At 40.8% G+C, this 15,698-nt stretch overlaps 1 protein-coding gene across 5 annotated transcripts in view; it reads right to left on the bottom strand.

The window, feature by feature from the left end:
* The window catches only part of LOC140480385 (triple functional domain protein), a 588,738-nt gene that overhangs the window by 381,092 nt on the left and 191,948 nt on the right, over positions 1–15,698 (bottom strand). The gene's annotated exons all lie outside the window — the stretch shown is intronic.

Here is a 15,698-nt window from a genome sequence, read left to right as displayed (position 1 = left end):
TCCTCACCAAGTGATTATCACTGATGTATGAGCCCAGACAACGAATAGTTAACAGGTTACATGTGGATTAGTAAGTCTAATGTTGCTTTCAACATACTTTCAAATAAGCATTTATAACAGGGTGAATAGATAATGATTAAGAATAGGTTTAAAGTGAATATTTTCTCTTCGTTGATACAGAACTGAATCAATTTTATCATCTTTATCACCACTCTTGTTGAGATTCACTGCTACAGAGAAGAACAGTGACCAAACACCTTTAGATCCTTATCCAGTCATGAAAGAGGTTGAGAAATGACAGACCACCACAATCAGAGACAAAGGATCCAATTGTTGTCTAAACAAGGGCAAACACTGAACAATGGACAGTATGCAGAAGTAAAATAACAACAAAGCTGGGAGACACTATTTGAGGATTTCAAAGAAATGATCTTGAGACGGAATACCTCCAGGTAAACAAGACAAATGTCGTTTAACTGGACAAGCTGCAGAAATCCTAAATAGATTTTAGCCCATCTTAAACACAGGTTCTTGGAACACCAGTTAAGAAACACAAAATTGATCATTTCAATCATAAACCAACATTTACTTCCTGATAACTTTAGATCAGTTAGAAGCAGAGATGAGAGTGGCTAAAGACAAAAAAAAAGTCCTTTTTTTTAAATGACAAGCAATTGTGAAGTTATAGCACGTTGGGTAATCAGTAGTTAATGCAAATGCTATTAACCCACTTCAAACAAGTGTAATTATTAGACTATGAGTGGTTAGTTTTGCCTTTGTTGTTTTCTACCGTAGTTAACATTGCAACATTGAGTAAGTTGTTTTCCAGTATGACCCTATTTTAGCTCACCAATATCTGCTCAAGAACAATTAGGGATGGGCAACAAAAGCTGGTCTTGCCATGATTGCCCAGATCCCGCAAACTAAAACATCAAACAAAAAACTAAAAATTAATCTGATCTCAATGCCAGCAAAAACAAAACCTCTAAGATAGCAATGGTAACATTAAGCACACAATTACTAAAGTTTGCATATTATAGAAAAATAAATAAATGATACATCATACTGTAAATAGAAAGTTATAAATTTGAATTAGCAGCAGAGGTTTGCCATCAAATTAATTTTAGAACATCAGTTGATCTAAATAAGTTGACCTGAGTCTATTTCCTAAAAATATTTGGTTAGTGAATAAAGTTTTTTGCAATAACTGTATGCTTGATTCAAAAATTTTAATATTGTAGTTGTAAAGATTTTTGTGCCTTAGGAGTTTCTCTTTTTAGCAATGAACAGTCTCCAATACAGAGACGCGTATTTTCATAGCAACAGCTGGTCCAGTGCAGAACTCCACTACAGCTAGGAGCACACACCTCCATTCTGGCCCATGTTCAGCTCCAGTCCTGACCCAGACTAAAGATCCACTCCAGACCAGCAGAGGTACGCATCTCCGAATCCAGCTCAGCCACGCAGAGCCTCAATACACACCATCACTCCTGTAGCCTCTCTGCATTTCATGCTTCCCCTTTATGTCATATAGTCCCTTCAGTCCAACTCATCCATGCTGACCAGATAGCTTAAATTAATCTAGTCCCATTTGCCAGTATTTGGCCCTTATCCAGGGAGAAAGAGAGGGCTGCAGATGCTGGAGATCAGTCAAAAAGTGTGGTGCTGGAAAAGCACAGCCAGTCAGGCAGCTCGAAATGTCAACTCTCCTGCTCCTCGAATGCTGCCTGACCAGCTGTGCTTTTCCAGCACTACATGTTTTTTACTTTGGCCCATATCCCTCTAAACCCTTCCTATTCAGATACCCATCCAAGCGCTTTTTAAGTGTCGCAATTATACCAGCCTCCACCAGTTTCACTGTCAGCATATTCTATAAGTGCACCACGTATAGAAAAGGTGAAAAGGTTACCCCTTAGTCTGTTTTAAATCTTCCCCTCGCGCCTTAAACCTGCACCCTCTACTTTTGTACTCCCCTAGCCCAGGGGCAAAGTTCTTGGCAATTCGCCTGATTCATGATTTTATAAATTTCTATAAGATCACCCCTCAGCCTCAGACGCTCCAGAGACTCTCAACATAGCTCAAACTCTCCAATCCTGGCAACATACTTGCAAATGTTTTCTGAACCCTTACAAGTTTCACAACATCCTTGTTATAGCACAGAGACCAGAACTGAACAATATTTGAAAAGTGGACTAACCAATGTCCTATAGCTGCAACATGACCTCCCAATTCCTATACTCAATGCACTGACCAATAAAGACAAGCACACCAAATACCTTCTTCACTATCCTATCTATTTGCGACTCCACTTTCAAGGAACTATGAAACTCCACTCCAAGGTCTCTTTGCTTAGCAACACTCCCCAGGACCTTAACATTAAGTGTATACATCCTGCCCTGATTTGCCTTTCCAAAATGAAGCACCTCACCTTTATCTAAATTAAACTCCATCTGTCACTCCTTTGCCCATTGGCCCATCTGATCAAGGTCCCATTGTACTCTGAAGTAACCTTCTTTGCTGTCCACTATACTTCCAATTTTATTGTCACCTGCAAACGTTCGGACCATACCTCCAACACTCACATCCAAATAATTTATATAAATGATAACAAGCAATCATTTATATGACCAGCACCAATCCTTGTGGCACACTGCTGGTCACAGGTCTCCAGTCTGAAAAACAATTCTCCAACACCACCATCTCCTACTTTGGAGCCAGTGCTGCATCCAAATGGCTAGTTCTCTGCGTATTCCATGTGATCTAACCTTGGTAACCACTCTACCATGCAGAACCTTGTCGCACGTCTTACTGAAGTCCACATAGATCATATTCATCAATCCTCCTCTTCTTCCAAATTAATGCGACATGATTTCACACGCATAAAGCCATGTTGACTATTGCTAATCAGCCATTGCCTTTCCAAATATATATAAACCCTGTGCTTCAGGATCCCCTCCAACAACCTACTGATGTTGGGCTCACCAGTTTATAGTTCTCTGGCTTTCCCTTTAGCACATTAGACAATCACCAATCTTCTGGCATACCACATGTAGGTAACAATGATACAAATATCTAATTAAGGGGGACAGCAATCACTTCGCTAACTTCCCAAAAGGTTCTAGGGTACACTTGATCAGGTCCCAGCGATTTATAAATCTTTATGTGTTTTAAGATGTCCAGCACCACCTCCTCTGTAGTATGGACACTTTACTATTTACTATTTATTCCCCGTGTTCTCGAGCTGCCATATCCCTCTCCACAGTAAATACAGATGAAAAACACTCATTTAGGATCTCCCTCATCTCCTTGGTTCCACATATAGGCAGCCTTCCTGATATTTAAGGGGCCTTATTCTTTCTCCAATTAGACTTTGGTCCTTAGTCATGATTTGGAGATGCCAGTGTTGGACTTGGGTGTACAAAGTTAAAAATCACACAACACCAGGTTATAGTCCAACAGGTTTAATTGGAAGCACACTAGCTTTCAGAGCGTCGTTCCTTCATCAGGTGGGAGTGGAAGGCTCAATCCTAACACACAGAATTTATAGCAAAAATTTACAGTGTGACGTAACTGAAATTATACATTGAAAAATTGATTGTCTGTCAAGCCTTTCATCTGTTAGAATACCATGACAGTTTCACTTCTTTCATGTGTAAATCACAAAACCTTTTTTTCAAAAGAGGTTGCATTCTCAGGTTAGCTGTTAACAATGGTGATAGCTAGACAATACGTTGAAGGTGTTACCCCCCTCTGTTCTCTGTCTATGCCATGATGTTGAGATTGATTCGAATCTAAAAAGTGAGATAACAGAATTTTACATGAATGCATGCAGTTTTTGAGCAAAGTACAATGTAACCCTTAAAGTACAAATTCACTCCACAAAATATATGCGTGCATGTGGGTCTGTCTGTGTGTGTGTGTCTGTCTGGGTTGGGGGTTGAGAGTGTGAAAAAGTAAGTGTATGTGTATGTGTGTGTAGTGAGTGCAGAGTGTCTTAAGTCTGTGAGGGGGTGCATGTGAGAGTGTGGGGGTGTCTGTATGCACGTCTACGTACATGTGTGTCTGTGTGAATAGGAGTGTGTGTGTGTGTGTGTGTGTGTGTGTGTGTGTGTGTGTGTGCGTGTGTGAGTGAGAGAGAGAGAGAGTATCTGTGTGTGTAGGAGTATCTGTGTGGGTGTATAGTGCAATGGTGGCCAGATTCATCAGCTGTATCCACAAGCTAGTGCAAAACATCACCCATTCACAACGCAATGCCATCCAGGCTCTCAAAACCAATTACAACATTGTCATCAAACCAGCAGATAAAGGAGGAGCCATTGTCATTCAGAATAGAACAGATTACTGCAAGGAAGTGTACCAACAACTGAACAACCAGGAACACTACAGGCTGATCCGACCAAAGAACACACCCGTGAATTAAACACACTGATTAGAACTTTGGATCCAGTCCTTCAGAGCTCCCTACGCGCACTCATCCCACGTATTTCTCGTATAGGCGACTTCTACTATCTTCCAAAAGGTACACAAAGCCAACATACCAGGACGTCCCATCGTGTCGGGCAATGGGACCCTATGTGAGAATCTCTCCGGCTATGTGGAAGGCATCTTGAAACCTATTATACAGGGGATCTCCAGCTTCTGTCACGACACTACTGATTACTTACAGAAACTCAGCACCCACGGTCCAGTCGAACCGGGAACATTCCTCGTCACAATGGACATTTCCGCACTCTACACCAGCATCCCCCACAATGATGGCATCGCGGCAACAGACTCAGTACTCAACAACTGCCAATCTCCAAACATCATCATACAACTCATCCACTTCATCCTTGATCACAACGTCTTCACCTTTGACAACCAGTTCTTCATCCAGACACATGGAACAGCCATGGGGACCAAATTTGCATCCCATAATGCCAACATTTTTATGCACAAGTTCGAACAACACTTCTCCTCTATGCAGGATCTCCAACCAACATTATACATCAGGTACATTGATAACATTTTCTTCCTCTGGACCCATGGCGAGGAGTCACTGATAAAACTACACAGAGACATCAACAAGTTTCATCCCACCATCAAACTCACCATGGACTACTCTCGAGTGTCTGTCTCATTCTTGGACACATGCACCTCCATTAAGGATGGATACCTCAGCAGTACACTCTACCGTAAACCCACAGACAACCTCACAATGCTACACTTCTCCAGGTTCCACCCAAAACATATTAAAACAGCCATTCCCTATGGACAAGCCCTACGCGTACACTGGATTCGCTCAGATGAGGAGGAACGTGACAGGCACCTGGAAATACTCAAGGATGCCCTCACAACAACAGGGTACGATGCCCAACTCATTGACCGCCAGTTCCGACGTGCCACAGCAAGGAACCGTAACCGACCTCCTCAGGAGAGAAACATGCTGCAACTGACAGGGTACCTTTCGTTGTTCAGCATTTCCTAGGAGCTGAAAAACTACACCATGTTCTTCGTGACCTGCAACACATTATCAATGAGAATTAGCACCTCGCCAAGACCTTCCCCACACCTCCACTACTTGCCTTTAAACAACCGCCAAACCTCAAACAGATTGTTGTTCGTAGCAAGCTGCCCGGCTCTCAGGACAACTCTATACAACCCTGTCACGGTAGGCGCTGCAAGACGTGTCAGAGTGTGGACGTAGATACCACCATTACGCGTGGGGACACCTCCCACCTTGTACATGGCAGGTACTCATGTGACTCAGCCAGCGTTGTCTGCTTTATACGTTGGAGGCAAGGATGCCCGGAGGCATGGTACATTGGGGAAACCAAGCAAAGGCCATGACAATGGATGAATGAGCACTGCACAACAATCAACAGACAGGAGTGCTCCCTCCCAGTTGGGGCACACTTCAGTGGTCCAGGACATTCGACCTCGGACTTTCGGGTGACCATCCTCCAAGGCGGACTTTGGGACAGGCAGCAGCGAAAAGTGGCCGAGCAGAGGCTGATAGCTAAGCTCGGTACCAATAGGGAGGTACTGGATTAGTGGTGCTGGAAGAGCACAGCAGTTCAGGCAGCATCCAACGAGCAGCGAAATCGACGTTTCGGGCAAAAGCCCTTTTTACCAATAGGGAGGGCTTCAACCGGGACCTTGGGTTCATGTCACACTACAGGTGACCACCATTGCACTATACACACGCACACAGATATTCCTACATACACATCTATACACACATACACATGGACACACATGGACACAGACGCGCACACAGACACCCACATACACCCTTACAGACACACACACTCCCACACGCACCCCCTCAAGACTCAAGACACTCTGCACTCACTACACACACACACTTTCTCACACTCACAACCCCCAACCCAGACAGACAGACACACACACACACACACACACACAGACAAAGACCCACATACACACAAATATTTTGTGGAGTGAATTTGTACTTTAAGGGTTACATTGTACTTTGCTCAAAAACTGCATGCATTCATGTAAAATTCTGTTATCTCACTTTTTAGATTTGAATCAATATAAACATCATGGCATAGACAGAGAACACGGGAGCTAACACCTTCAACATATTGTCTAGCTATCACCATTCTTAACAGCTAACCTGAGAATGCAACTTTTTAAAAAAAGGTTTTGTGATTTACACATGAAAGAAGTGAAACTGTCATGGTATTCTAACAGATGAAAGGCTTAACAGACAATCAATTTTTCAATGTATAATTTCAGTTACGTCACACTGTAAATTTTTGCTATAAATTCTGTGTGTTAGGATTGAGCCTTCCACTCCCACCTGATGAAGGAGCGATGCTCTGAAAGCTAGTGTGCTTCTAATTAAACCTGTTGGACTATAACCTGGTGTTGTGTGATTTTTAACTTTGGTCCTTACTGTGTTTGTAAAATCCCTTTGGATTCTTCTTAACCGTCTTTGACAAAGCTCTCTCATGTCCCCTTTTTGTCCTCCTGATTTCCCTCTCAAGTATATTCCTATTGCTTGTATTACTCTTCTAGGGTTTCACTCGGTCCCTACTGTCCATACCTGACACATGAATCCTTTCTTTTCTTGACCAAAACCTCAATTGCTCTAGTCATCCAGCATACCCCGCATCTATCAGCCTTGCCCATTCACACTATCAGGAACACACTGTCCCTAGCTTTCATTATCTCATTTTTGACGGCTTCCCTCTTCCAAGCCTTCCCTATACCTGCAAATATCCACCCACAATTAACTTTTGAAAGTTCTTGCTTAATACTGTCAAAATTGGCCTTTCATCAATTTGATTGCTTTATTTATTGTCACTTGTACCAAAGTACAGTGAAAAGCTTTGTCAGATCACAGTAAGCTAGGATGTACAGAACAAAAGATTTAGACGGAGACATACATGTAACATTGTACAGGGCATACAAGACAGATCACTGTTAACAAGATCAGCATTATTTGAGGTTAGAGAATCAATTCAATAGTCCAATAACAGCTGCAAATAAGCTGTCCTTTGTGTGTGTGTATGCTCAGGCTTCTGTACGTTCTGCCTGATTGAAGAGGTTGTTGGAGATCATTACCAGGCTCCGAAGGATCTTTGATTTGGATGCCTTTTTCCCAGCCCGTGAATGGAAGGTGGGCTCCCCTTATGGCCTGGGCTGTGCACACCACCCTCAGTAGTTTCCTCTGATCCAGGCAGAGTAGATGCCATGCCAGGCCGTTATGCACTGGACAGTATGCTTTCTACTGTGCATCTGTAGAAGTTGGTGAGGATCCTTATGGACATGCCAAATTTTCGGAGCCACTTAAGGAAGAGGAGACATTGTTCTGCCTTCTTGACTGTTGCAACTACATGGGAAGACCAGGACAGGTGATCGGTTATCGTCACTCCAAGAAACTTGATGCTCTTCACCCTTTCGACCTCAGTTCCACTGATATAGATAGGGGTGTGTTTAGAACTTTCACTTTTAGATCCAGTCTATCCTTTTCCATGACTATTTTAAAACTAATAGAATTAAGGTCAGTGGTCCCAAAGTGCTCCACCATTGACACCTCTTTCACCTGCCCTGCCATATTTCCCAAGAGCAGGTCAAATTTGCTCCTTTTCTAGTAGATACATCCACATACCAAATCAGAAAATTTTATTGAACATACTTAACAATTTCCTCTCCATCCACTCTGGCAGTCCCAGTCTATGTTTGGAAAGTTAAAACCTTCACCATTGCCATCCTATTATTTTTACAGATAACTCAGATCTCCTTACAAATTTGCTTCTCAATTTTCCACTGACTCCTGGGGGTGTCTAGAGTAGAACATAGAACATAGAACAATACAGCACAGAACAGGCCCTTCGGCCCACGATGTTGTGCCGAACTTCTATCCTAGATTAAGCACCCATCCATGTACCTATCCAAATGCCGCTTAAAGGTCGCCAATGAATCTGACTCTACCACTCCCACGGGCAGCGCATTCCATGCCCCCACCACTCTCTGGGTGAAGAACCCACCCCTGACATCTCCCCTATACCTTCCACCCTTCACCTTAAATTTATGTCCCCTTGTAACACTCTGTTGTACCCGGGGAAAAAGTTTCTGACTGTCTACTCTATCTATTCCTCTGATCATCTTATAAACCTCTATCAAGTCACCCCTCATCCTTCGCCGTTCCAACGAGAACAGGCCGAGAACTCTCAACCTATCCTCGTATGACCTACTCTCCATTCCAGGCAACATCCTGGTAAATCTTCTCTGCACCCTCTCCAAAGCTTCCACATCTTTCCTAAAGTGAGGCGACCAGAACTGCACACAGTACTCCAAATGTGGCCTAACCAAAGTCCTGTACAGCTGCAACATCACCTCACGACTCTTGAATTCAATCCCTCTGCTAATGAACGATAATACTCCATAGGCCTTCTTACAAACTCTATCCACCTGAGTGGCAACCTTCAAAGATCTATGTACATAGACCCCAAGATCCCTCTGTTCCTCCACCTGACCAAGAACCCTACCATTAACCCTGTATTCCGCATTCTTATTTGTTCTTCCAAAATGGACAACTTCACACTTGGCAGGGTTGAACTCCATCTGCCACTCCTCAGCCCAGCTCTGCATCATATCTAAGTCCCTCTGCAGCCGACAACAGCCCTCCTCACTGTCCACAACTCCACCTATCTTTGTATCATCTGCAAATTTACTGACCCACCCTTCGACTCCCTCATCTAAGTCATTAATAAAAATTACAAACAGCAGAGGACCCAGAACTGATCCCTGCGGAACTCCACTTGTAACTGGACTCCATGCTGAATATTTACCATCTACCACCACTCTCTGACTTCGACCGGTTAGCCAGTTTTCTATCCAATTGGCCAAATTTCCCTCTATCCCATGCCTCCTGACTTTCCGCATAAGCCTACCATGGGGAACCTTATCAAATGCCTTACTAAAATCCATGTACACTACATCCACTGCTCTACCCTCATCCACATGCTTGGTCACCTCCTCGAAGAATTCAATAAGACTTGTAAGGCAAGACCTACCCTTCACAAATCCGTGCTGGCTGTCCCTAATCAAGCAGTGCCGTTCCAGATACTCGTAAATCCTATCCCTCAGTACCCTTTCCATTACTTTGCCTACCACAGAAGTAAGACTAACTGGCCTGTACAATCCCAAAAAGGTGATCATCCCTTTCTTATTTCTCAGTTCCACCAAATAACTTCCCATATGTATTCCCAGGAAAACCTGCCCTACGTACAGCTACAAACGTTAAGATATCCCCCTGCTATCTGAAAGTACAGCGTTTCTATGAAAACTTGCATAAGCCGAAACGGAGTAAAACAAAGACGGATACAGTTTGATGGGAAAAATTTCGCCTTTTCTAGCAAAAGCGAAATAGCGTAAAGCAAACTTTCAAAAAGTGGGGGAGACCTGTATTCCTGAATAAAAATACCACACCCCTTTCTCTCCTGCCCCATCTTTCTATCCTTCCTGTCGCATCCATACCCAGGAACACTTTGCTGTCAGTCCTGTCCATACCTGAGCCACATCTCTGTAATTGCTATGACATGCCAGTCCCATTTCCCAATCATGCCATGAGTTCATCTGTCTTACCGTTTAGGCCGCTTGCATTGAAATAGATGCAGTTCAATTTATCAGTCCTATATCATACTCTGCTTTATCCCTGCCTGCCCTGACTATTTGACTTGCTCATTTTCCCAACTGCATCAGTCACAAACTGATTTCTTTCTTCCCTGGGCTCCCCACCCGACCCGCGCTCTCCCATCCTTACTAGTTCAATTCCTCCGAAGCAGCTTAACAAATCCCCCATGAGCACAATAGTCCTCTTCCAATTCAGGTGCAATCCATCCTTCTTATACACGTTACCTCTACCTCAGAAAGGATTTCAATGATCCAAAAATGTGAAATTTTTTCCCCTGCACCAACTCCTCAGCCAGCATTCATCTACTCTATCCTCCTGTTACTACTCTCACTAGCTCATGGCACTAGTTGCAATCCAGATATTACTACCCACAAGGACTTACTTTTTAACCTCCTGCATAATTTTATAAGTTCTGTCCTGAGAACCTCATTCTTTTCTCTTCCTATGACATTAGTTTGTCCCTCTGTGCCCTCTCTGAGATATCCTTGATCTTGGCACAGAGAGGCAACACACCATTCTGATGTCTTGTTGTCGGCCACAGAAAGATCTATCTGTGCCCCTGGTTAGAGAGTCCCCTCTCACAATTGACCGCTTGGAAACTGACCAATCTCTTGTGACAGTAGAGTCAGGTTTGGTACCAGAAACCTTGTCAGTGCTATATTCCCCTTAGAGTCCATCACTGTCTACATTTTCTCAAACAGCATACTTGTTTGCGATAGGGTTAGCCACAAGGAACTCCTGCATTACATGCTTAACCCTCCAATCTTTTCTAGAGGCAATCCATCTGCCTGACTGTAACTAGTTTTTCTACCTTCCTGAAACTGCCATTCATCTTACCCCTAGCTCCTGTAAATTCCTCATTGCCTCTAAATGCTATTCAAACCTATTCCAAGCAAACATACTTCCTGCATAATCATCAGGATTGAAATTTCCTCTGATTCAATTTTTGAACCGGAGTTTCTCTGAGGATTTTGAAGTTCCACATTTGAAAGGATCAGGCAAAATTTTACAATCAGGAGCCAGCCCCTCTGATTGTGTTGAAATACAGCACAAGGATCAAGCTTCCTAAATTTAGCTATGGTCAACATATGGCTTTTAGCATATATACAGACATTTCAAAATATAACATTAATCACTTCCACTGTATAACAGTACAGTTTAATGCAAATTATAAAATTGAAATCTTCAAGAGATGGCTCAGAGAAAAAAATCCAGCAACTAAATTTAAATGTACATAATCAAGAGCAACCAATGTCAGAAATAACTGACATTGCAATATTGGATTCAATCAAGACAACAGTCTCTACAGTGAAACTTTATTTAGTATGGGAACAATTGGAGGAAATTTGACTAGCTGTTAAACTCTTGACAGCCAACAGGTGAAGGAGACCAGAAAGCAACTTATGCTCCATTCAAGAGTCAAATATGACAAATCTACTTCTCCTGAGTGTTTTCGAAAGTCTCTTAATGCATCTTCAATGCCCTACAGTGCTGTACACTTAACTTATAAAATTAATACAGCACATTTTTTAATGGAGAAAACTCTGAAAAAGGAACTCAATATTCCTATCTGATGTAGCTTAATAAAAGTAATTGCAACCACAGTTTAAACATACTGAATACAAGGGGCTTTCCTGCAGGCTAGAAAGATTTTTATAGGACATTGCATCTAACTAACTTAACAGTGAACTCGTATTTTTACACAAATGAAACAGCTAAAGAATTGAACATACACTGTGTTTACCAGACTCAATGTATATTTCTTTTTTTTTCAGTATTATCAGCCTGCAACCTACACAATGAAGAAAATCTTAAGTAAATTCTCATGTATCATAATTTGAAATGAACTAAATTACCCAGAAAGTAGCATGTTAGAAATACTAAGAAAGTTTGTGGTCTGACTCTTCTACCATGTTGCAAAGAATTTCTTTTCAACTGAAAACGTCTTTGCTCAACTACTGTAAACATACAGGTGAACAATATATTGAGGTGGAATACATCAGAACAATGTTTTGAAGAATGAACTTTCATGTTGCCAAATATATATAAATAGTTGAGAGTTGCACAAATGCTATATAACATCTTCGAACTATGTTTTTAAAATACATCAACTCTGATTTCTTATCTCACACAATACATTCTGAGATTCCACAAACATACAATGTAGAAGCTTAAAGATTCTTATTTAAACAGTTTGCCCTTTTTCAAGCGACCAGCAGCCAACATTCTAATGCTCCATGAGTAAAACGTATCTCAAACTCGAGGCTTAATACAGATCAATAAAATCGCATGTGGTCTACCTTACACATACTGAACAAAACAGTTATGCACATTTACAAAAGTAAATTTTATAATTGAGAACTCAGTGCAGGATTTCTGGAACCAAGATATTTTCATTTAAATAGAAATATAAAACTGCCATAAGGTGCTTCAAGAGGATAAATGGATCAGGAAATAAGATCCTATGGGCTACTCACGATAGGATGGTTAATATCCTGCACAGAAATATGCATATTGTAAATTTTTTAGATTACTTAGAGTGTGGAAACAGGCCCTTCAGCCCAACAAGTCCACATCGACCTTCCAAAGAGCAACTAACCCATTCCCCTACATTTACCCCTTCACCTAACACTACGGGCAATTTAGCATGGCCAATTCACCTGACCTGCACATCTTTTGGACTGTGGGAGGAAACTGGAGCACCCGGAGGAAACCCACGCAGACACAGGGAGAATATGCAAACTCCACACAGTCAGTCGCCTGAGGCGGGAATTGAACCTAAGTCTCTGGCGTTGTGAGGCAGCAGTGCTAACCACTGTGCCACCGTGCTGCCCACAGTTCTTATTGGTGGGTAAAATTTCATGGATTTACTGTAGTTACAAAGACTACAGCTGAAGCAGCTGGAAATTCTAACAACAAAGTGGTTTGGAGATGGGGAGAGGCAGAGAAAATAATGCGCTGGGAACTTGCAAGAGACCAAATGCTACGTAAAGTTCTAGGACAAGCATAACCAAACAAGTGAAAATAGAAGAAATTTCTGAATTCTAAATACAAAATATAATGATAAAATACATATCTGAAAAAGACATTAGCATAACTAGGAAATAAAACATAAGAACTGCTCAAAATCTGAAATAAAAACAGAAGTTGGTCTAAATGCACAGCAAGTCAATCAGCACCTTAAATTAGAATCCACTGGCCCTTCCAGTGTGACTCTCATTCCAGAATGATAACATTATAATTTGAACTCTAAATTACAATGACCGAATAAAAGGGTTGAAAATAATATAGGAGTTAAACAATAAGTATTTAAACAATTGTCAGAAAACAACGTCAAGAGGATTAAGTCTACAAATATTTAACTGATAGTTGCAGGTAAAGAATAAAAATGTTGCTTGCATAGAGCAATAAGAGAAATAAAAGTCATTATTTTCTATTCATATGAATGCAAATTTATACAGAAAAAAAAATTCTAACCTTGCATGAGTCACAGAAGAGGTCACATTGGAAATAGTCAGAAGAACATAGTTTTCTTTGGAAAGTGTGTACAAATGGAAGGCTCTGACAATGAAGTATCAGAACTATCCCGGAAACAACATGATTGTTTTAATAGGATTTGTTAAATGTTGATGAAAATTATTTGACATTAACAATTAAGGCAGAGTTATAAGTTAAAGGTGGATGTTCTGATCAACCTGAAACATTAATTGTGACTTTCTGTCTCCACGGATGCTGATTCAGTAAGTGAGCATTTCAGATATTTTCTGTTTTTACTTCCAGGTGGTTTTGTGTTGTGATGAAGGGTAGACAGCTAAAATTGAATTAAGAAAACCAATGCATCAACTTCAGCAAGTACCATAAACTCTATATTCTCACCTGGCAACTGTCTCACAGGCTGAGTCAGCTTTTTCTGATTCAAGGATCCTTTCTGACCCAGGCTAAGCTTTTGAACCCATGACATTTTGTAGCACCGAGGCATCATTTCAGCTTACTAACAATAAAACCTTCATTCCAAAGGCAATCTCTTTACTATTACAACATCAGACTCAACTTTTCCAGGGATTTCCTGGGCAGTTATCAACATTCACCTTATTTAACATTTCGCTCATTCAAAGCTCAGTTTTCTTACTTGACATCGTACATGGCTCAGATCCTTTCACTGACAGACTGGCTTCCTGTTCCCCACAGCCTCAAATTTAAAAATTCCCATCCTCAGGTTAGACTCATTCCTCATTCTAAATTCTCCTTCTTATTCATGGTCTATTGCTGTAGCACGTCTCATATTCTTGCTCCATTTTCCAATTTGATGCCTCTGCCTTCAGCTTCCTACATCTCCCTTCCTAAATCTTTCCTCGCTACTCCATTTCCTCCTGTAAAAACATGCTTATAGATATTCCTCATGACCATTTCTAACATACAAAAGCAATCTGATTTTATTCTTGCTGCAACTGACAAACATCACTCTGTCGAGATTGCATGAATCATGTAAAATAATGATTGCATAAAAATAAAAATATATATTTGGGCAGCATACTAAATTCAGTATTTTGGTATTTCATCACTGTGATCAATTTATATATGTTAAGTTTATTGTGGACATGCGCACAAGTTTTTTAATAATTAGATGTAAGTGCTTTACACTTGCATATATTAATAAGATGGCAAGATTAATAATTACGTGAACCATATTTAATGAAATTAGTTCTCTATAATTAGAAAACATACACTTCAACTACCTTCACTGCATGATATGTTTCATGAAGGTTACAAAATCCTTTCCTGACAACTAGTCAGTCTGCCTGAAAAATCATCAGAAGCTTTATATATTTCAGCAGTGTAGATTAAATAAAATTCTTTACTGAATTCAACAACTTTCAACAAGGTCACCTTTCTGATTTGATATTAGAAATGGCAACAATTCATTACAAAAATTTTACCTTCTTATTACAATTAACAGGAATGCCAGATATTCTACTCTCACTTTTGACAGGGCTTTAAAAATAAATTCAAATTAGGCCATCATAATGTGCTTCTGCAGATCAATTAAAAATTGCTCAAGTAAGTGCAACTATAAAAATATGTTGAAATTAAGCCTCTAACACTTCTATTTCATTCTTCTTTCAAATATGCTGCATTACTCAAAAACAAAAGCAAAGTTTATGGTTAATTTCTTGCATAAGCTCTAGTTGCAATATCAATTTAAAATTGGAGAATCCAAATTCAAAGATTAAAAAAAAGGTAAGTATACCATACTTAGGTGAGTGGAAGTGAAAGTGAAGCCACTTTGTTTTCCTTCTATCACTCACAGTCTTGGGACTAGATTGGATTGGGATATCTGGTCGGCATGGACGGGTTGGACCAAAGGGTCTGTTTCCATGCTGTACATCTCTATGACTCTATAATTTACAAATATTTGGTTTTCAATCCTTGTAGGGAACAAAATCTTCAGTATACAAATTGCACTTGAAACATAAAATATTTATAACTATGGAAAGTATTATCCTCATGCACAGAATGACAGTGCATTTAGTGTAGCATTTACCCACAT

This window comes from Chiloscyllium punctatum, chromosome 8, assembly GCF_047496795.1.
Source record: "Chiloscyllium punctatum isolate Juve2018m chromosome 8, sChiPun1.3, whole genome shotgun sequence".
Classification (NCBI taxonomy): domain Eukaryota; kingdom Metazoa; phylum Chordata; class Chondrichthyes; order Orectolobiformes; family Hemiscylliidae; genus Chiloscyllium; species Chiloscyllium punctatum.
The sequence above is the reverse complement of the archived record's forward strand: the minus strand, read 5'-3'. Positions and strand labels throughout refer to the sequence as shown.